Source organism: Bos taurus, chromosome 1 (assembly GCF_002263795.3).
Source record: "Bos taurus isolate L1 Dominette 01449 registration number 42190680 breed Hereford chromosome 1, ARS-UCD2.0, whole genome shotgun sequence".
Lineage (NCBI taxonomy): Eukaryota > Metazoa > Chordata > Mammalia > Artiodactyla > Bovidae > Bos > Bos taurus.
The window spans coordinates 14,245,773-14,270,556 of NC_037328.1; positions in this window are offsets into that span (position 1 = coordinate 14,245,773).

A 24,784-nucleotide genomic window follows, 5' to 3' on the forward strand; every position below is an offset into this window, starting at 1 on the left:
AATAAAATGTTAATGAACATTTTTCTTTAATACTGATGATCGATTATAAGAATGAAAGACTCATTTCAGAATAATTTTATTGCAGACAGCCTAAATTAATATTTGAGGGATTTTTAAAATACAAATTATAATGTAAAATGTATCTAAATGTATTTTCTTTATCTTGAAAGAGAATTCAGAATTTTCATTCTGGGTCTATGACACGCACAAACATTAAAACTCTTGTTAAACAATGTACTCTTTACAGAGTGTTCTCTATGTATGTGCATCATGAATATTTATTAGTGTGAAATATGGAGGAAATTTTTCATTTGTGCAAATGAAAAATATAAAAAGGACATAAATATATAGGCTTGTAATACGAATTTGAAAATATTTAGACTGATTTACCCTTAGTAAGAATCACTCAAACTTACATTTGAATTAGAGTTGGGCGAAAAAAAATCCTTCCCATAATGTTGATAATTTATACTTTTATAATCTAAGTTTCAGATCAAAAGGAGCACTATTGTTAAACCATTGATTTTAGGTAATTGTCATCTTTAATATAAATCCTCTGGTCATCCATCTTGCTTCTAAATGAATTTTTGCAAAGATATTATGCAGGTATTTGACTAAGCTCTCATTTCTTTCTACAACACACTGATGGACAGATGATGCAAAAACAAATATTATAATTATGTTGCGGATAGTATGTGTTAATATTGATTATAGTAATGACATATCAAACAAAACATGTATATAAATTTAATGCATATATACAAATATATATAGAACTTTATATAAAAAGCACATCTAACCTATAATTAAAATAATTCATCAAATTAAAATTTCCTTAGCTCCAACAGGAGAAAAATAGCTACGTTTTTTTTTTTTCTTACACAAACAGATGCCTTTTAATACTATAATTTTACTTTATAAAGTATAAATAGCTTTCTCCTTATTAAAATACCATCTATAATATTTCAGAATGTTTACCCATCTAAGCAATATTTCATATTGTGTCAAGTGCTAGCTCTGTTTTGCTAATCTAATTGATATCTATTTTTCTTATTGGATTATATTTTGTTCTAGGCCTTTCAGGCAATAATGCTTTCATTTTCCACAGTGTACATGATAAAAAAAATAAAAAGTTTGGCATTTAATGGAGAGTTTAAGGTCAGAACTAATTCTGCAGTGATCAGATAAAAGGAAAGAAGGAGCAGTTTTGGAAAATTAAATTGGAGACTTAGTAGAAATACTGAACTTAAAATGTTTCTATTGTTCTAGTGTGTATATCAGGTAACCTTAGGTTCATGTGTTTATGTTACATTTGTGAGGAAAAAGATAAGAATATAGTAGGACATTGTAAACACTGCTAGTAAAATGGTCATAATTTTTAGGTATAAAAACCATCAAAAGTAAAATCACAGGATATCAATGCACGAATTCATAGGCTATCAAAACACAAATACATTTTCTTTACAAGTAATTTCAACTATTAAATACAATATCATTAATTAATAAATTATTTTAAATTATACTAGTTATTTAGATAATGCATATTTTGTTTGTTGAATTCAAAGCTCTTGCATTGTATTTTTAAAGGGAAGACATTTTCTCTGGTTATACTATGTGCTGTATCTGTACTGAAAGTGTTAGTCACTCAGTTGTGTCCAACTCTTTACAACCCCATGGACTGTGGTCTGCCAGGTTCCTCTGTCCATGGATTCTCCAGGCAAGAATACTGGAGTGGGTGGCCAGTCTCTTCTCAAGGAGATCTTTCCAACCCAGGGATCGAATCCAGGTCTCCCACTTTGCAGGCAGATTCTTTACCAACTGAGCCACCTTTTTCAGAACATGATTAATGCATACCAAGTGTATTGTATAGATGGCAGGTTATCAAAAGTTTATGTTTTTACTATATAAATGACATAAAGTCATAATATGACTGATAAGTATATCAGTATAATGTATAGTGTAACACTATGATTATATTCTTTAAAAAATGATGATACATCAAAACTCTAGGAGTCAAATGCAAACTTCAGATCTAAATCACAACTTTTTTATATTTCATAGAAAATTATTAAATCACAAAAAATTGCTTTTGAATATACCAACTACTTGAATATTTATCCAGACCAAAATAAAATTTCACGATTCCTAATTCTATATTGAAGTTTGTTTTTGTTTTGTTTTCTGTCAGTGCACTCAATATTAAGGTAGTTATATAAAGAATCTTTTAGATCTCGAACCCAGAGTATATACAACAAGTTGAGAAGTAAAGCAGAAAAGAAAATGTAAAAACTGAAGAGGATCTAAGATTATTCTGGAGGTTAAATCAGAGTATATAACAAAGATTGAATGTCATGTCACAGGCATCTTAATGTAGTTTATCTCATTTAGTTTTTACTACATCCATTTGGAGACTAGTATATACTATAAAGATCCCAGGAAAAGGAAAGTGAGAGTAAGAAGCTATTTACAGTTACTTATATCTACATTAACATTATCTGAGGAAATTGAAAAAAAAAAAAAACACCAGGCTAATTTGAATACTTAAACTACAGAGATCAAAAAATCTCTTTTAAGTGATTTGATTAGAAACAGCAATGTCAATCCAGTATCATATCATGGGACAATATGACAATAAGCATGAGACAATAATATTAAGATTGCAATTTTATATGAAAACTTAGAATCTACCTAAATATAAAACTAAGACACAAGTTTTCATTTGTACATAATCTAACAAGGTTTTTCACTATTATAATTTTTCCAATATGGGCTAGGTCATGCCACCTTCAATGTCTAGCAATTTTATTTCATAATACATATATTGTGATAACCATAATCATATTTGTCACATCCTGGGTGCCAGATACTATGTAAGATATTTTATTTTTCATTGTGTTTATTTCCAACTCTGAAGGAAGAGTTATTACAAATATTTTACAGATACAGATGTTGATGATCAGAGAAGTGGCTTAAAATATCCCACCTTGTTTTCTTTACTTGTGCTTCTTTCTGCCTATTAGAGAATAAGATATGGTTGTCCACACCTGGTGTCAGTGGCTCTGTAGTGGTCATGGATCAAGCCTACCACTGCACCATGTGTTGAGTGGATGATGAATTTCCCCTTGTTGTTGTTGATGATACTGCCTGCCACTGAGAACATATGAGGGCTGCTGTGGACATCTAGTATGAGACAAAGGATGGGTTGACCTGATTGGACTCCATGGACTCTACATTTGAAGAATGATGGAATTTAGTGCAGCCAGTGGGTGGAGGATGAGTGAGGTATCAGCCTAACCTGACCCAGCTGATACTGCCCTGAGAATAGATTAATCACTTCCACCTGGTAGCCTTGCTACATGGCGGTTGGACATCTAGCCAAGATCTGCTGACATCAGTCTCTATGGAAAGCTCATCATTTCACTGTATATGATAATAAAATGCACACCTCTTCCAGGTCTCTTTGGGTCTTTTTTTTTTTTTTTTAATTATGGTCTTAAGCTCCAAAAGACTTAGCTTCTCTCAGTTTTATGTTTGTTTTGGTTTCATTTCTTTGTATTGCAATGTAACTGTGTATAGGTTTAAGGTGTACAAGATTCTAATTTAATACATTTATACATTGTAACTTTGATTACAATAGTACTGTTAGCTGAAATCTTATCACATCACACAATTATCATTTCTCATTTGTGGTGCAAGCACTTAAGAACTAGTCTTTTAGAAACTTGGAATTTTATAATACAGTATGGTCCATAGTCACTATGTTATGCATTAAATCTCTGGACCTCTTATATATATTAATTTCCATCTTGTAGCCTTAAACAACATCTGCTCCTTTCTCCCACCCTTGGGCTCTGGTAACCACCACTCTACTCTGTTTTACAAGTTTGGCTTTTTGTTGTTGTTCAGTCACTCAGTCATGTCCAACTCTTTGTGACTTCCATGGACTACAGCATGCCAGGTTTCCCTATCCTTCACCATCTTCTGGAGGTTGTTCAAACTCATGTTCATTGAGTCTGTGATGCCATCCAACCATCTCATCCTCTGTCATCCCCTTCTCCTCCTGCCTTCAATCCTTCCTAGCATTAGGGTCTTTTCCAATAAGTTGGCTCTTTGCATCAGGTAGGCAAAGTATTGGAGCTTCAAGTATTGGCTTTTTATGTTTCCATATATATGTAGTATCATTCAGTATTTGTATATTTATTCTGACTTCCTTCACATAACATGATGCTTTTGAAATTTACCCACCTGTTGCAAATGCCTAAATTTCCTTCTCATGGCTGAATACTATTCCATGGTTTATTCCATAGTATGTATGTTGTTTATGTATATGACATATATATTTATATTATTTATATTTATATACATATATATCTCTTTATCAATTTATCTGTAGATGAACTCAGAAGTAGTTCCCATATCTTAGTTATTGTGAATAACACTGCAATAAATATGAGAGTGCATTTATCAATTCAGTATCCCATTTGAATTTTCTTGGGATATATATCCAGGGGAAGGATTACTGTACATATAGTAGTTTTGCTTTTAATTTTTTTATGAAACTTTCATACTGTTTTCCATAGAGCTGAATTATTTACATTCCCACCATCAGTATACAAGTGTTTCCTGATTTCCGTATCCTGGCTAACAATTGTGTTTTCTTGATGACAGCTGTCCTAACAGGTGTAAAGTAATATGCTGTTGGGGTTTCAGCTTGGATTTTCCTGATGATTAGTGATATTGAGCATCTTTTCAGGTACCTGTCAATCATTCAGTTGTCTTCTTTGATCCTTTGCCCATTTTAAAAATCACATTGACTGCTTGGTTTTAAAACTGAGTTATATGAGTTTTATATATTTTGGATATTGACCCCTTTTCCAACACATGGTTTGCAATTTTTTTCTTTTCCAATTCGGTAAGTTGCTTTTTCTTTTCATTGATATTTCTTTTGTTTAGCAGGAGCTGCTTAGTTTGAACTTCTTCCACTTGTTTACCTCTGCTTTTGCCTGTACTTTTGGTGTAAAATCCAAAATTTCATTTCCCAGTATTATTCTAGCCTGTATTTTTAAAGTATAGTTGATTTATTGTACACCAGAAACATAAGTTTACAGTGACCAGTAATTTCAGATTATACTGCATCTAAAGTTATTATAAAATAATGGCTTTATTTTCCTGTGTTTTATTTATTTTATACATACTAGGTTTTATCTCTTAACTCCCTACCCCTATTTTGCCAGGCTATGTTTCTTCAGAGTTTTTAGTGGTAGATTTTTTTTTTTTTTCCCCTGCCTATTCTTGATACATGGTTCTGGGTTGAAGTACTCTCAGGGACCTAATTTTGTGAATATGGAAGATGAAGTGGGAGATAAAACACAAAACAAATGAAAATAGGAAAATCACCAGTGTCACTCTAAATCTTAGGCATCCTAGCCTTTACTCCTTTTCCCCCACATATCAGAGTCCTTTTATCTTTTGTATTATTTCCAGGCTACTTAATCGTGCTAGTGGTTAGACACATGAAAAGCTGAGTATAGGGGAGGAGCCAAGATGGCGGAGGAGTAGGACGGGGAGAACACTTTCTCCCCCACAAATTCATCAAAAGAGCAGTTAAACGTCGAGTAAATTCCACAAAACAACTTTTGAATGCCGGCAGAGGACATCAGGCACCCAGAAAAGCAACCCAACTCTTCGAAAGGAGGTAGGAAAAAATATTAAAAACAAAAAAAAAGAGACAAAAGAGGGAGGGACGGAGTTCCATCCCGGGAAGGGAATCTTAAAAAGAGAGAAGTTTCCAAACATCAGGAAACCTTCTCACAGCCGAATCTGCGCCGAGCTTTGGAAGCACAGAGGGCAATATAACAGGGAGAAAAAATAAATAAACAATTTAAAACTCGCAGATTGCGAGCCCTACGGTAACTCCCCCAGCAGAGAAGCAGCGCAGACGCCTGCGTCCGCCATTAGCAAACCTGGGCTGGGCAGGGAGGCGCGGTGTGGGCTGCATAGCTGAGAGTAAGAATCTGGCCTGAATACCCTGAGCGCTATCTGAGCGAAATAATTTGGGCTAGCAAACCAGACTGTGGGATACCTACCACGCGAAAAGCCAGCCCTAACCTAAGACCGCCAGGCCCACGCACAGAACAAAGGACTGAACAGAGATAGCCGGCTGCAGACCTTCCCCCTCCGGTGACAGGCAGCCAGAGCCGGAAGGGGGCAATCGCAGCCCCAGAGAGACATTATCTATAAAATTGTAAGCAGGCTTCTTTGCTAACTAAAACTTCTTGGGGGTCTGGACGGTCAACATCTGCCTGAGAAGGTGCGCCGGTTTTACATCCAGATAACCGAGTGGCGGGGAGGTGATAAGTCGCAGCATTGGCGCTCGCCTGGGAAGAGCAAATTGGCGCTCGGACCTGGGAAGAGCACAAAACGCAGGCCCAACTGAGTCTGCGCCTCTGAGGACTACCCGAGTGCCTGAACCTGAGCGGCTTGGACCTGGGAGGTGCATGCAGCCCAGGGCCAGCCTCGGATTGTTCCCGGCGGAACAACCTAGAGTCCGAGCAGTGTGGACAGGGAGGCTACACACGCCGTGAGTGGGGGCAGACCCAGGGTGGCTGAGGCACTGCGAGCCCACGCCAGTGTTATTTGTTTGCAGCATCCCTCCCCACAGCGCGACTGAACAAGTAAGCCTAAAAAAAAAAAAAAAAAAGTGTCCTCCACCGTGCCCTTTGAGTCAGGGCGGAAACCAGATACTGAAGAGACTAACAAACAGAAGAAGATATAACAGAGGGAAACGCCTTGGAAGCTACAGGCAATAGATCAAAACCCTGTGGTTACTACGGACTACATAGGAAGGGGCCTATAGATCTTGAGAAATATAAATCTGACCAAGGAACTAGCCAAAAATGAACTGAACCCACAACACCCAAAAAAAAAAAAAAAAAGCCCTAGATATATTTTTATTATTTTTACGATCATTCTTTCTTTTTTTTTTTTAATTAAAAAAAAAAAAATTTAAGTCCTCTATTGTTCCTTTAATTTTCACTTTTATAACCTATTACTTTGCAAAAAAAAAAAAAGACCCTATTTTTTTCTTCTTCAGCAAACTTCATATATATATATTCTATAATTTTTTGACCTTGTTTTTTTTTTTTGTTTGTTCTTGTTTTTGTTTTTTCCTTCTTTTCTTTAACATTGTATTTTTGAAATTCCAAACTCTACTCCAGATTTTTAATTTTCGCTTTTTGGTATATGTTATCAATTTTGTACCTATAGTTTTTTTTTATATAATTTCTGTGACTTTTTTTTTTCCTTTTTTTTTCTTCTTCTCTGTTTCTTTCTCTTCTTCTTTTATATAACATTGTATATCTGAAATTCCAAACTTTACTCTAGATTTTTAATTTATGCTTTTTGGTATTTGATATCAATTTTGTACCTGTACTTTCTTTATAATTTTCGCGAACTTGTTTGTTTTTGTTTGTTCGTTTTTTCTCTCTTTCTTTTCCTTCTTCTTTTCTTTAACATCGTATTTTTGAAATTCCAAACTCTACTCTAGATTTTTAATTTTCGCTTTCTGGTATTAGTTATCAATTTTGTACCTGTACTTTCTTTATAATTTTCGCGGCCTTGTTTGTTTTTGTTTGTTCGTTCTTTCTCTCTTTCTTTTCCTTCTTCTTTTCTTTAACATCGTATTTTTGAAATCCCAAACTCTACTCTAGATTTTTAATTTTTGCTTTTATGTATTTGTTACCAATTTTGTACCTTTAAGGACCCAATCTTCAGGACCCATTTTTCACTAGGGAGTGAGATTACTGGCTTGACTGCTCTCTCTCCCTTTGGACCCTCCTTTTTCTCCACCAGGTCGCCTGTGTCTCCTCCCTAACCCCTCTCTACTCTACCCAACTCTGTGAATTTCTGTGTGTTCCAGACGGTGGAGAACACTTAGGGAACTGATTACTGGCTGGATCTGTCTCCCTCCTTTTCATTCCCCCCTTTTATCCTTCTGGCCACCTCTGTTACCTTCCTCCTTCTTCTCTTCTCTGTATAACCCCGTGAACATCTCTGAGTGGTCCAGTTGTGGAGTGCACATAAGGAAGTGACTACTGGCTAGCCCACTCTCTCCACTATTGATTCACCTCACCTCATTTGGGTCACCTCTAACTCCCTCCTCCCTCTTCTCTTCTCCATGTAACCCTGTGAACTTCTCTGAGTGACCCTCACTGTAGAGAAACTTATCATCTTTAATGTAGATGTTTTATCAATGGTGCTGTATTGAAGGAGAAGTTTTGAAACTACTGTAAAAATAAGACCGATAATCGGAAGCAGGAGACTTAAGTCCAAACCCTGACTCCAGGGAACTCCTGACTCCAAGGAACATTCATTGACAGGAGCTCATCAAATGCCTCCATACCGACACTGAAACCAAGCACCACACAAGGGCCAATAAGTTCCAGAGCAAGACATACCAAGCATATTCTCCAGCAACAAAGGAACACAGCCCTGAGCTTCAAGATACAGGCTGCCCAAAGTCACCCCAAAACTATAGACATCTCATAACTCATTACTGGACATTTCATTGCACTCCAGAGAGAAGAAATACAGCTCCACCCACCAGAACACCGACACAAGCTTCCCTAACCAGGAAACCTTGACAAGCCACCTGTACAAACCCACACACAGTGAGGAAACGCCAGATAAAGAGAACTCCACAAACTGCCAGAATACAGAAAGGACACCCCAAACTCAGCAATTTAAACAAGATGAAGAGACAGAGGAATACCCAGCAGATAAAGGAACAGGATAAATGCCCACCAAACCAAACAAAAGAGGAAGAGATAGGGAATCTACCTGATAAAGAATTCAGAATAATGATAGTGAAATTGATCCAAAATCTTGAAACTAAAATGGAATCACAGATAAATAGCCTGGAGACAAGGATTGAGAAGATGCAGGAAAGGTTTAACAAGGACCTAGAAGAAATAAAAAAGAGTCAATATATAATGAATAATGCAATAAGTGAAATTAAAAACACTCTGGAGGCAACAAATAGTAGAATAACAGAGGCAGAAGACAGGATTAGTGAATTAGAAGATAGAATGGTAGAAATAAATGAATCAGAGAGGATAAAAGAAAAACGAATTAAAAGAAATGAGGACAATCTCAGAGACCTCCAGGACAATATTAAACGCTACAACATTCGAATCATAGGGGTTCCAGAAGAAGAAGACAAAAAGAAAGACCATGAGAAAATACTTGAGGAGATAATAGTGGAAAACTTCCCTAAAATGGGGAAGGAAATAATCACCCAAGTCCAAGAAACCCAGAGAGTCCCAAACAGGATAAACCCAAGGAGAAACACCCCAAGACACATACTAATCAAATTAACAAAGATCAAACACAAAGAACAAGTATTAAAAGCAGCAAGGGAAAAACAACAAATAACACACAAGGGAATTCCCATAAGGATAACAGCTGATCTTTCAATAGAAACTCTTCAAGCCAGGAGGGAATGGCAAGACATACTTAAAATGATGAAAGAAAATAACCTACAGCCCAGATTATTGTACCCAGCAAGGATCTCATTCAAGTATGAAGGAGAAATCAAAAGCTTTTCAGACAAGCAAAAGCTGAGAGAATTCTGCACCACCAAACCAGCTCTCCAACAAATACTAAAGGATATCCTCTAGACAGGAAACACAAAAACGGTGTATAAACTCGAACCCAAAACAATAAAGTAAATGGCAACGGGAACATACTTATCAGTAATTACCTTAAATGTAAATGGGTTGAATGCCCCAACCAAAAGACAAAGACTGGCTGAATGGATACAAAAACAAGACCCCTACATATGTTGTCTACAAGAGACCCACCTCAAAACAGGGGACACATACAGACTGAAAGTGAAGGGCTGGAAAAAGATTTTCCATGCAAATAGGGACCAAAAGAAAGCAGGAGTAGCAATACTCATATCAGATAAAATAGACTTTAAAACAAAGGCTGTGAAAAGAGACAAAGAAGGTCACTACATAATGATCAAAGGATCAATCCAAGAAGAAGATATAACAATTATAAATATATATGCACCCAACACGGGAGCACCACAGTACGTGAGACAAATGCTAACAAGTATGAAAGGAGAAATTAACAATAACACAATAATAGTGGGAGACTTTAATACCCCACTCACACCTATGGATAGATCAACTAAACAGAAAATTAACAAGGAAACACAAACTTTAAACGATACAATAGACCAGTTAGACCTAATTGATATCTATAGGTCATTTCACCCCAAAACAATGAATTTCACCTTTTTCTCAAGCGCACATGGAACCTTCTCCAGGATGGATCACATCCTGGGCCATAAAGCTAGCCTTGGTAAATTCAAAAAAATAGAAATCATTCCAAGCATTTTTTCTGACCACAATGCAGTAAGATTAGATCTCAATTACAGGAGAAAAACTATTAAAAATTCCAACATATGGAGGCTGAACAACACGCTGCTGAATAACCAACAAATCACAGAAGAAATCAAAAACGAAATCAAAATTTGCATAGAAACGAATGAAAATGAAAACACAACAACCCAAAACCTGTGGGACACGGTAAAAGCAGTCCAAAGGGGAAAGTTCATAGCAATACAGGCACACCTCAAGAAACAAGAAAAAAGTCAAATAAATAACCTAACTCTACACCTAAAGCAACTAGAAAAGGAAGAAATGAAGAACCCCAGGGTTAGTAGAAGGAAAGAAATCTCAAAAATTAGAGCAGAAATAAATGCAAAAGAAACAAAAGAGACCATAGCAAAAATCAACAAAACCAAAAGCTGGTTCTTTGAAAGGATAAATAAAATTGACAAACCATTAGCCAGACTCATCAAGAAACAAAGGGAGAAAAATCAAATCAACAAAATTAGAAACGAAAATGGAGAGATCACAACAGACAACACAGAAATACAAAGGATCATAAGAGACTACTATCAACAATTATATGCCAATAAAATGGACAACGTGGAAGAAATGGACAAATTCTTAGAAAAGTACAACTTTCCAAAACTGGACCAGGAAGAAATAGAAAATCTTAACAGACCCATCACAAGCATGGAAATTGAAACTGTAATCAAAAATCTTCCAGCAAACAAAAGCCCCGGTCCAGATGGCTTCACAGCTGAATTCTACCAAAAATTTAGAGAAGAGCTAACACCTATCCTGCTCAAACTCTTCCAGAAAATTGCAGAGGAAGGTAAACTTCCAAACTCATTCTATGAGGCCACCATCACCCTAATACCAAAACCTGACAAAGATCCCACAAAAAAAGAAAACTACAGGCCAATATCACTGATGAACATAGATGCAAAAATCCTTAACAAAATTCTAGCAATCAGAATCCAACAACACGTTAAAAAGATCATACATCACGATCAAGTGGGCTTTATCCCAGGGATGCAAGGATTCTTCAATATCCGCAAATCAATCAATGTAATACACCACATTAACAAATTGAAAAATAAAAACCATATGATTATCTCAATAGATGCAGAGAAAGCCTTTGACAAAATTCAACACCCATTTATGATAAAAACTCTCCAGAAAGCAGGAATAGAAGGAACATACCTCAACATAATAAAAGCTATATATGACAAACCCACTGCAAACATTATCCTCAATGGTGAAAAATTGAAAGCATTTCCTCTAAAGTCAGGAACAAGACAAGGGTGCCCACTTTCACCATTACTATTCAACATAGTTTTGGAAGTTATGGCCACAGCAATCAGAGCAGAAAAAGAAATAAAAGGAATCCAAATTGGAAAAGAAGAAGTAAAACTCTCACTATTTGCAGATGACATGATCCTCTACATAGAAAACCCTAAAGAGTCCACCAGAAAATTACTAGAAATAATCAATGACTACAGTAAAGTTGCAGGATATAAAATCAAGACACAGAAATCCCTTGCATTCCTATACACTAATAATGAGAAAACAGAAAGAGAAATTAAGGAAACAATTCCATTCACCATTGCAACGGAAAGAATAAAATACTTAGGAATATATCTACCTAAAGAAACTAAAGACCTATATATAGAAAACTATAAAACACTGGTGAAAGAAATCAAAGAGGACACTAATAGATGGAGAAATATACCATGTTCATGGATTGGAAGAATCAATATAGTGAAAATGAGTATACTACCCAAAGCAATTTATAGATTCAATGCAATCCCTATCAAGCTACCAACAGTATTCTTCACAGAGCTAGAACAAATAATTTCACAATTTGTATGGAAATACAAAAAACCTCGAATAGCCAAAGCTATCTTGAGAAAGAAGAATGGAACTGGAGGAATCAACCTACCTGACTTCAGGCTCTACTACAAAGCCACAGTTATCAAGACAGTATGGTACTGGCACAAAGACAGAAATATTGATCAATGGAATAAAATAGAAAGCCCAGAGATAAATCCACGCACATATGGACACCTTATCTTCGACAAAGGAGGCAAGAATATACAATGGATTAAAGACAATCTCTTTAACAAGTGGTGCTGGGAAATCTGGTCAACCACTTGTAAAAGAATGAAACTGGACCACTTTCTAACACCATACACAAAAATAAACTCAAAATGGATTAAAGATCTAAACGTAAGACCAGAAACTATAAAACTCCTAGAGGAGAACATAGGCAAAACACTCTCCGACATACATCACAGCAGGATCCTCTATGACACACCTCCCAGAATATTGGAAATAAAAGCAAAAATAAACAAATGGGACCTAATTAACCTTAAAAGCTTCTGCACATCAAAGGAAACTATTAGCAAGGTGAAAAGACAGCCTTCAGAATGGGAGAAAATAATAGCAAATGAAGCAACCGACAAACAACTAATCTCAAAAATATACAAGCAACTCCTACAGCTCAACTCCAGAAAAATAAACGACCCAATCAAAAAATGGGCCAAAGAACTAAATAGACATTTCTCCAAAAAAGACATACAGATGGCTAACAAACACATGAAAAGATGCTCAACATCACTCATTATCAGAGAAATGCAAATCAAAACCACTATGAGGTACCATTTCACACCAGTCAGAATGGCTGCGATCCAAAAGTCTACAAGCAATAAATGCTGGAGAGGGTGTGGAGAAAAGGGAACCCTCTTACACTGTTGGTGGGAATGCAAACTAGTACAGCCACTATGGAGAACAGTGTGGAGATTCCTTAAAAAACTGGAAATAGAACTGCCTTATGATCCAGCAACCCCACTGCTGGGCATACACACTGAGGAAACCAGAAGGGAAAGAGACACGTGTACCCCAATGTTCATCGCAGCACTGTTTATAATAGCCAAGACATGGAAGCAACCTAGATGTCCATCAGCAGATGAATGGATAAGAAAGCTGTGGTACATATACACAATGGAGTATTACTCAGCCATTAAAAAGAATACATTTGAATCAGTTCTAATGAGGTGGATGAAACTGGAGCCTATTATACAGAGGGAAGTAAGCCAGAAGGAAAAACATAAATACAGTATACTAACGCATATATATGGAATTTAGAAAGATGGTAACAATAACCCGGTGTACGAGACAGCAAAAGAGACACTGATGTATAGAACAGTCTTATGGACTCTGTGGGAGAGGGAGAGGGTGGGAAGATTTGGGAGAATGGCAATGAAACATGTAAAATATCATGTAGGAAACGAGTTGCCAGTCCAGGTTCGATGCACGATGCTGGATGCTTGGGGCTGGTGCACTGGGACGGCCCAGAGGGATGGTATGGGGAGGGAGGAGGGAGGAGGGTTCGGGATGGGGAACACATGTATACCTGTGGTGGATTCATTTTGATATTTGGCAAAACTAATACAATTATGTAAAGTTTAAAAATAAAATAAAATTGGAAGAATAAAAAAAAAAAAAAAAAAAAGCTGAGTATATACCGCCTATCCTGAGACCAAAGACCAAGCAGTATCCATTCTAAATTCAAGTGTAGCACTTCTATTAAGTCCTTACTTTCTCGTGTGTATCAAATCACTTTTCTATTTCACATTTTTAAATTTTATTTTTAAATTATAGTAAATTTGGCTTTCATATGATCCATCAAATCAAGAGGTCTATTAACACACTGCTATTCAGAGACATATTAATATTCCAGGCATTAGTTTCTGCAAAAAAATCCCCTGGGCAGTAATGTGTTAATCTTCACCTCCTCCCCCAATATACACACCACGTGCACACCATTTTTTTTTCCCCTTACATCTCCACAGTACTTTTTCCCAGAGCCACAGTCCTTCTGTTCCAATATTAAGTATTCTCCCATACAGCTTTCTTCCTGAGTCTTTCCTTTAGGATATTCTCAGTGGCAACTCACTCTGGTATTCTTGCCTGAAAAATTCCATGGACAGAGGACTCTAGTGTTCTACAGTCCATGGGATCGCAAAGAGCTGGACAAGACTAAGCAGACACACACAAACAAGTTTAGTCCAAAGTAATACCACACATTCTTTATTTTTGTCCTTATTTTGTTTAAGGACATTCTTTATTATCTATGTAGGAATAAAGTAGATCCAAAACACAATCTGTGAATACTTATGAGGGTGAATATGAATTTATTTTTGTTGTTGTTGTTCAGTCACTCAGTCGTGTCTGACTTTTAGTGACCTCATGGACTACAGCACGCCAGCTTTCCTGTCCTTCACCATCCCTAGGACTTTGTTCAAACTCATGTCTGTTGAGTTGCCTGTGCCACACAACCATCTCATCCTCTTCAATCCCCTTCTCTGTCTACCTTCAGTCTTTCCCCAAATCAGGGTCTTTTCCAATGAGTTGGCTCTTTGCATTGGGTGACCAAAGCATAGATGCTTCAGTTTCAGCATCAGTCCTTCCAATGAATAATTCAGAGTTGACTGGATATTTAGAATTGACTGGTTCAATCTCCTTGCCATTCAAGGGACTTTCAAGAGTCTTCTCCAACACCACATTTTGAAGGCATAAGTTCTTCAATACTAAGCCTTTCTTACTGGCCAGCTCTCACATCCATACATGACCACTGAAAAAACCATAGCTTTGACTATACAGACCTTTGTAGGCAAAGTAAATTCTCTGCTTTTTAATATGTTGTCTAGGTTTGACATTGTCTTTCATTGGAGGAAGTGTTCTTTATTTTCTTAGCTGCAGCTACCATCTGCAGTGATTTTGGAATCCAAGAAAAGAAAGTCTGTCACTGTTACCATTGTTTTCCCATCTATTTGCCATGAAGTGATGGGACTGGATGCTATGATCTTCATTTTTTTTTCTTTTTTAAAAAATATAAATTTATTTATTTTAATTGGAGGCTAATTACTTTACAATATTGTATTGGTTTTGCCATACATCAACCTGAATCCGCCACGGGTATACACGTGTTCCCCATTCTAAACCCCCCTCCCATCTCCCTCCTCATACCATCCGTCTGGGTCATCCCAATGCACCAGCCCCGAGCATCCAGTATCGTGCATCGAACCTGGACTGGCGATTCATTTCACATATGATATTATACATGTTTCAATGCCATTCTCCCAAATCATCCCACCCTCACCCTCTCCCACAGAATCCAAAAGACTGTTCTATACATCTGTGTCTCTTTTGCCATCTCTCGTCAGGGTTATCATTACCATCTTTCTTAATTCCATATATATGCATTAGTATACTGTATTGATGTTTTTCTTTCTGGCTTACTTCACTCTATATAATAGGCTCCAGTTTAATCTACCTCATTAGAAATGATTCTAATGTATTCTTTTTAATGGCTAAGTAATACTCCATTGTGTATATGTACCACAGCTTTCTTATGCATTCGTCTGGTGATGGATATCTAGGTTGCTTCCACGTCCTGGCTATTATAAACAGTGCTGCAATGAATATTGGGGCACACGTGTCTCCTGCAATTCTGGTTTCTTCGGTTTTGAATGTTGAATTTTAAGCCATTTTTTTCACTCTCTTCTTTTACCGTCATCAAGAGGATCTTTGTTTTCTTCCATAAAGGTGGTGTCATCTGCATATCTGAGATTGTTGATATTTCTCCCAGCAATCTTGATTCCAGCTCAGCATTTCACCTGATGTTTTTCTTCATTGAAGTTAAATAAGCAAGGTGACAATATACAGCCTTGACAAACTCCTTTCCCAATTTGAAACCAGTCTGTTGTTTCATGTCCGTTTCTAACTGTTGCTTCTTGACCTGTGTACAGGTTTCTATGGAGGTAGGTAAGGTAGTCTGATATTCCCATCTCTTTAAGAATTTGTTGTGATCCACACAGTCGAAGGTTTTAGCGTGTTCAGTGAAACAGAAGTAGATATTTTTCTGGAATTCCCTAGGTTTTTCTATGATCCAATGGATGTTGGCAATTTGATCTCTGGTTTCTCTGCTTTTTCTAAATCCCTATACATCTGGGATTTCTTAAATCACACACTGTTGAAGCCTAGCTTAAAGGACTTTGAGCATTACTTTGTTAGCATGTAAAATGAGTGCACTTGTGTTGTAGTTTGAACGTTTTTGGGGATTGTCCTTTTGGGGGAGTGGAATGAAACTGACCTTTTTGAGTCCTGTGGCCACTGCTGAGTTTTCTAAATTTGCTGGCATATTGAGTGTAGCACATTAACAGCATCATCTTCTAGGATTTGAAATAGCTCAGCTGGAATTCCATCATCTCCACTAGTTTTGTTCTTAGTGATGCTTCCTAAGGCCCACTTGACATTTAAATAAATAAAAACATTATTTTACTCACATGTTATCAATTATTTAGCTGAACAGAGAATTCTAGTTTAAATTTGTCCATACTCAAGTACTTTAGGGGCTGAAATGTGTTATGACATATTTCATTTGCATTCATCTATGATTTTCTGTTATCTGTATATCTACATCTTCAGTCAGTTTGTATTTGTGCATATGGATTCACTGACACTCATTTGTGAGCTCAGTGCACCAAGAATAAGAATAACAGAGACCATCCAGTGATATATTGGAAAGCTGAACAACTCACATAGGGAAACAGGGGAGAGGGGCCTATAGTTTTTCCTAACCCAGCATTTTAACCATATGCTTCCATACATTGATGTAGATGGATTACTGAGATGATCAGAGCAAAAAACGTGTATGATTACATGAATTATTAGACTAACTTATCCAGAGTCAGTGCCAAAAGTATCAAGTCTGGAGTATCATAAAATATCTCAAAATTTTTCATCTGTGTATTTATATACTCATGCATATTCTGTGAAGACATTTTTGTCCTTTTTCTTGCTTTAGTCAGGATTCTCTCTTTTAATATTGTTTAGGAGACAGTGCACTGCTTGTTTTTGGACCCTATTAGCCTTCTGTATCCACATTCTTCTATTAATATATCCTTAAAATTTTGAGACAGAAAATAGCTTAGTCTTTTTAGAGTCATGATAACTCTTCTTTATGGTTTAATGCCATTTTGGCTTTTGTGATCAAACATATTGGAAAAACTAGACTTTCACTTTTTAGTACTTCATTAAATCAATTTATTTTCCCCCTAGTCTTTACAAATTTTTCATGCAAAATTTATTTCTTCAGATTAAGGTTTGGTTAATTTTTAAAAGGATTTGTAACTGACCATTTATGTGTGTGTGTGTGTATATATATATATGTATATGTCATGTAAAATACATGTTATATTTATATATAAAATATATTACATGTGTGCATAATTTCAATCCTTTTTAATTTACTCCTTTGATAATGCCCATTATTTTTTTCTTTGCTCCATTATAATAGACACACACCTTGCTTTCTTTTTCTCTAATTCTCTCTTTATCTTTCTTTTATTCCCCATTTTATCTCCCATTAATTTATATTTTTTATATATTTTACTTGACATTCTATTTGTTTTATTACCACTGTTATTTTATTTTTCATATTAGAATTTCTATAGTATCACTGTAATACTGCCTAAGGGATTGATAAATACATGTATAACTGAATATGTAATGAAATGCCTATTGTAAAAAATAGAATACACATTCCTGATGCAGAAAAAAGACTACAAATATCTAATATATAGTAAAGTGGGAAATGGCAACAGACAGAAACAATCATAAAATAGTATCCATAAACTTTATTGCATTTGAGTCTAGAGTAGGTCATCTGAAAAACAAAAAATCATAATAGATAAAACAATACTTTTTAAAAAATTTATCTTTGCATCTTATGAAGTTGATCAGCAAATACAGAATATTTCAAATATTTGACATGCATTGAATTGATTGATAATGTTTTTATTATATATGTATATTTAATTGTTCAAAGAACAACACTACTTTGGCTTGTTTTGGGATCTAGTAAATGGCAATATGGCACATTATTCATATTAAAATACATAGCAATATTTTAATGTGTAACAATGTATTCCTTTTAAATGTATAATCCTTGTGAATAGAGGATATACAAAGTGAAACTGAAAATGAATGGTAACATTTTGTTGAGTCAGCTATACAAATAATGTTTTTTGTGGCCAATTTGCTTATACATATTTATATGTGAACATTTCCCAGTCAATAAATTTGTTTGAATATATTGCTTTTAAAAAATGTGTACATATTATCAATCTTACTTTTTTGTCAATACTATCTTAACAGTTTTGGGTTTCCCTGATGGCTCAGTGGTAAAGAATCTTCCTGAAACTGGAGCCTATTATACAGAGTGAAGTAAGCCAGAAAGAAAAACACCAGTACAGTATACTAATGCATATATATGGAATTTAGAAAGATGGTAACAATAACCCTGTATATGAGACAGCAAAAGAGACACTGATATATAGAACAGTCTTATGGACTCTGTGGGAGAGGGAGAGGGTGGGAAGATTTAGGAGAATGGCATTGAAACATGTATAATATCATGTATGAAACGAGTTGCCAGTCCAGGTTCGATGCACGATACTGGATGCTTGGGGCTGGTGCAATGGGATGACCCAGAGGGATGGTATGGGGAGGGAGGAGGGAGGACGGTTCAGGATGGGGAACACATGTATACCTGTGGTGGATTCATTTCGATATTTGGCAAAACCAATATAATATTGTAAAGTTTAAAAATAAAATAAAATTAAAAAAAAAATAGAATCTTCCTGCAATATAGAAGGCTGTCTGTGATGCAAGAGACTCAGTTTCCATCCCTGGATCAGGATTCTTATGGAGAAGGAAATGGCAACCCACTCCAATATTCTTGCCTAGGATATCCCATGGAGAGAGGAGCCTTGCAGGCTACAGTCCACAGAGTCTCAAGGAATCAGACATGACTTAGTGACTAAAGAACCAACACCACTATTTTCACATTATTAAATAATTATAATCATCTCCAAATTTTCCAGGATAAATAACAATAAGAATTATACAATTTATATTAAAATATATCATATAATAATCACAAACATACTGTATAAAACCAGTTCCATACATATTGGTGTATTTGCCAAAGAGATTAGGGGATACAAGAAAAGTTACCCAGTTTAAATTTCTTGGCTCATATTCAAAGCACCAGATTATGCATGCTTCTCTATCACCACACTACCATCAGAACTGAATATTATTGCATGTAATTGTATTAGAAAAATACACCTTAATTCACCCCATTGCACTTTTATCTACTTAGATATAAATATATATTCTAATAATATTTTAAAATCTAATTTTAATTCTCAATATGACTTACTGAAAATAACATAAATAGAGAAACAAATATATAAAATATCCAATGCACAGTATTCGAGATGTGTGACATTGTACAAGAGGCAGTAATCAACACCATCCCAAAGGAAAAAAAAAAAAAAAAAAAGGCAAAATGGTTGTCTGAGGAGGGATTACAAAGAGCTGAGAAAAGAAGAGAAGCAAAAGGCAAAGGAGCAAAGGAAAGATATATCCATTTGAATGCAGAGTTCCAAAAAATAGCGAGGAAAGATAAGAAAGCCTTCTTCAGTAAACAATGTAAAGAAATACATGAAAATAATAGAATGGGGAAGACTAAAGATCTCTTCAAGAAAATTAGAGATACCAACGGAACATTGCACGCAAAGATGGGCTCAATAAAGGACAAAATGATATGGACCTAACAGAAGCAGAAGATATTAAGAAGAGGCGGCAAGAATACACAGAGAACTATACAAAAAAGATCTTCCTGACCCAGATAACCATGATGGTGTGATCACTCACCTAGAGCCAGACATTCTGGAGTCAAATGGGCCTTAGGAAATATCACTATGAACAAAGCTAGTGGAGGTGATAGAATTCCAGTTTAGGTATTTCAAATCCTAAAAGATGATGCTGTGAAAGTGATGCACTCAATATACCAACAAATGTGGAAAACTCAGCAGTGGCCACAGGACTGGAAAAGCCAGTTTTCATTCCAACCCCAAAGAAAGGCAATGCCAAAGAATGCTCAAACTACCCCACAATTGCACTCATCTCACATGCTAGCAAAGTAATGCTCAAAACTCTCCAAGCCAGTCTTCAACAGTATGTGAACCTTGAACTTCCAGATTATCAAGCTGGAATTAGAAAAGGCAGAAGAATCAGAGATCAAAGTGGCAACATCCATTGGATCATCGAAAAGGCAAGAGAGTTCCAGAAAAATATCTACTTTTGCTCTATTGATTATGCCAAAGCCTTTGACTGTCTGTATCACAACAAATTGTTAAAAATTCTTAAAGAGATTGTGATACCAGACAACCTGACCTGCCTCCTGAGAAATCTGTATGCAGGTAAAGAAGCAACAGTTAGAACTGTACATAGAACAACAGAGTGGTTACAAAGTGGGAAAGGAGTGCGTCAGGGGTGTATATTGTGACCCTGCTTATTTAACTTATATGCAGAGTGCATCATGTGAAATGCTAGGCTGGATGAAGCACAAGGTGGAATCTAGATTGCTGGGAGAAATATCAATAACCTCAGATATGCAGATGACACCACCCTTATGGCAGAAAGTGAAGAACTAGAGAGCCTTTTGATGAAAGTAAAAGAGGAAAGTGAAAAAGTTGGCTTAAAGCTCAACATTCAGAAAACTAAGATCATGCATCTGGTCCCATCACTTCACAGCAAATAGATGGGGAAACAATGGAAACAGTGAGAGACTATTTTAGGGGGCTCCAAAATCACTGCAGATAGTAATTGCAGCCATGAAATTAAAAGATGTTGCTCCTTGGGAGAAAAAAATATGATCAACCTAGATAGCATATTAAAAAGCAGAGAGATTATTTTTCCAACAAAGGTCCATGTAGTCAAAGCTATGGTTTTTCTAGTAGTCATGTATAGATGTAAGAGTTGGCCAATAACAAAAGCCGAGCAGCAATGAATTGATGCTTTTGAACTGTGATGTTGGAGAAGACTTGAGAGTCCTTTGGACTGCAAGGAGATCCAGCAAGTCAATCCACATCAGTCTTGAATATTCATTTGAAGCACTGATGCTGAGCTGAAACTCCAATATTTTGGCCACCTGATGTGAAGAATTGAATGATTGGAAAAGATTCTGATGATGGGAAAGATTGATGACAGGAGGAGAAGGGGAGGACATAGGATGAGACGGTTGGATGGCATCACCGACTCGATAGACATGAGTTTGAATACACTCCGGGTTTTGGTGATGGACAGGGAAGACTGGCATGCTTTAGTCCATGGGGTCCACAGACTCGAACACGACTGAGTGATGGAACTGAATTGCACAGTATTCGAAGAGAATTCTCACTAGTTTGTTTTCCTGAGTAATCATGCATTTATTCCCTGGTGCCTCAGTGGTAAAGAATCTACCTGCCAATAACTGGAAATGCAGATTTGATTCCTGATCTGGAATGATTCTCTAAAGAAGGAAACGGTAACCCACTCCAGTATTCTTGCCTGGGAAATTCCATGGAAAGAGGAGGCTAGTGGGCTACAGTCTATGCAGTCACAAAGGAGTCAGATACATTTTGGTGACTGAACAAGAGTAAAGCTTATGGTAATATGCTTCCATATATATGGGTTTTTAGAATATGTGGGGCACAAAGTTTTTTGGTTTGTTTGTAAACATTTGTACTAGAGATGCAAATTTCATAATTAAAATTGTTAAAAGTAGCTTCATCAAACAGGTGATGAAAAGCAATAGCACTCTTACCTCTCTCACTGAATTCACATTTTCCAGAAGTAAAGGCTTTTTTATCTTTGTTACTGTTGTTCAGTCACTGTTCTGTCTGACTCTTTGTGATTCCATGGACTGCAGCATGCCAAACTTCCCTGTCCTTAACTGTCTTCTGAAGTTTGCTCAAATTCATGTCCACTGAGTCAGTGAAGCTATCTGATCATTTTATCCTCTACCACTTCCTCTCATTTTGCCTTCAATCTTTCCCAGTGTCATGGTCTTTTCCAATGAGTTAGCTCTTTGCATCAGGTAGCCAAAGTATTGGAGCTTCAGCATCAGTCCTTTAAATGAATACTCAGGTTTGATTTCCTTTAGGATTGACTGATTTGAACTGCCTGTGGTTCAAAGAACTCAAGAGTCTTCTGTGGCACCACAGTTCGAAAGTTCAGCTCTTCAGCTCTCAGCCTTCTTTTGGCCCAACTCTCATTTCTATACATGATACTAATGGGAAAAACCATAGCTTTGACCTTATGGACCTTTGTTGGCAAAATGAACCCTCTGGTTTTTAATATGCTGTCTATGCTTGTCATCAGATCAGATCAGTTCAGTCACTCAGTCGTGTCCAAATCTTTGCGACCCCATGAATCGCAGCATGCCAGGCCTCCCTGTCCATCACCAACTCACAGAGTTCACCCAGACTCACGTCCATCGAGTCAGTGATGCCATCCAGCCATCTCATCCTCTGTTGTCCCCTTCTCCTCTTGCCCCCAATCCCTCCCAGCATCAGAGTCTTTTCCAATGACTCAACTCTTCGCATGAGATGGCCAAAATACTGAAGTTTCAGCTTTAGCATCATTCCTTCCAAAGAAATCCCAGGGCTGATCTTCAGAATGGACTGGTTGGATTTCCTTGCAGTCCAAGGGACTCTGAAGAGTTTTCTTCAACACCACAGTTCAAAAGCATCAATTCTCCAGTGCTCAGCCTTCTTCACAGTCCAACTCTCACATCCATACATGACCACAGAAAAACCATAGCCTTGACTAGACGGACCTTTGTTGGCAAAGTAATGTCTCTGCTTTTGAATATGCTATCCAGGTTGGTCATAACTTTCCTTCCAAGGAGAAAGCGTCTCTTAATTTCATGGCTGCAGTCACAATTTGCAGTGATTTTGGAGCCCTGAAAAATAAAGTCTGACACTGTTTCCACTGTTTCCCCATCTATTTCCCATGAAGTGATGGGACTCAATGCCATGATCTTCGTTTTCTGAATGTTGAGCTTTAAGCCAACTTTTTCACTCTCCACTTTCACTTTCATCAAGACGCTTTTTAGCTCCTCTTCACTTTCTGCCATAAGGGTGGTGTCATCTGCACATCTGAGGTTATTGATATTTCTCCTGGCAATCTTCATTCCAGCTTGTGTTTCTTCCACGCCAGTGTTTCTCATGATGTACTCTGCATATAAGTTAAATAGGCAGGGTGTCAATATACAGCCTTGATGAACTCTTTTTCCTATTTTGCACCAGTCTGTTGTTCCATGTCCAGTTCTAACTGTTGCTTCCTGACCTGCATAAAGATTTCTCAAGAGGCAGATCAGGCGGTCTTGTATTCCCATCTCTTGAAGAATTTCCCACAGTTCATTGTGATCCGCACAGTCAAAGGCTTTGGCATAGTCAATAAAGCAGAAATAGATGTTTTTCTGGAACTCTCCTGCTTTTTCCACGATCCAGTGGATGTTGGCAATTTGATCTCTGGTTCCTCTGCCTTTTCTAAAACCAACCTGAACATCAGGAAGTTCACGGTTCACATATTGCTGAAGCCTGGCTTGGAGAATTTTGAGCATTACTTTATTAGCATGTGAGATGAGTGCAACTGTGCGGTAGTTTGAGCATTCTTTGGCATTGCCTTTCTTTGCGATTGGAATGAAAACTGACCTTTTCCAGTCCTGTGGCCACTGCTGAGTTTTCCAAATTCGCTGGCATATTGAGTGTAGCACTTTCACAGCATCATCTTTCAGGATTTGGAATAACTCAACTGGAATTGTATCACCTCCACTAGCTTTTTTCATAGTGATGCTTTCTAAGGCCCACTTGACTTCACATTTCAGGATGTCTGGCTCTAGGTCAGTGATCACACCATCGTGATTATCTGGGTCGTGAAGATCTTGTTTGTACAGTTCTTCTGTGTATTCTTGCCACCTCTTCTTTATCTCTTCTGCTTCTGTTAGGTCCATACCATTTCTGTCCTTTATCGAGCCCATCTTTGCATGAAATGTTCCTTTGCTATCTCTGATTTTCTTGAAGAGATCTCTAGTCTTTCCCATTCTGTTGTTTTCCTCTATTTCTTTGCAATGATCGCTGAGGAAGGCTTTCTTATCTCTTCTTGCTGTTCTTTGGAACTCTGCATTCAGATGTTTATATCTTTCCTTTTCTCCTTTGCTTTTCTCCTCTTCTTTTCACAGCTATTTGTAAGGCCTCCCCAGACAGCCATCTTGCTTTTTTGCATTTCTTTTCCATGGGGATGGTCTTGATCCCTGTCTCCTGTACAATGTCACAAACCTCATTCCATAGTTCATCAGGCACTCTATCTATCAGATCTAGGCCCTTAAATCTATTTCTCTCTTCCATTGTATAATCCTAAGGATTTAGGTTATACCTGAATGGTCTAGTGGTTTTCCCTACTTTCTTCAATTTAAGTCTGAA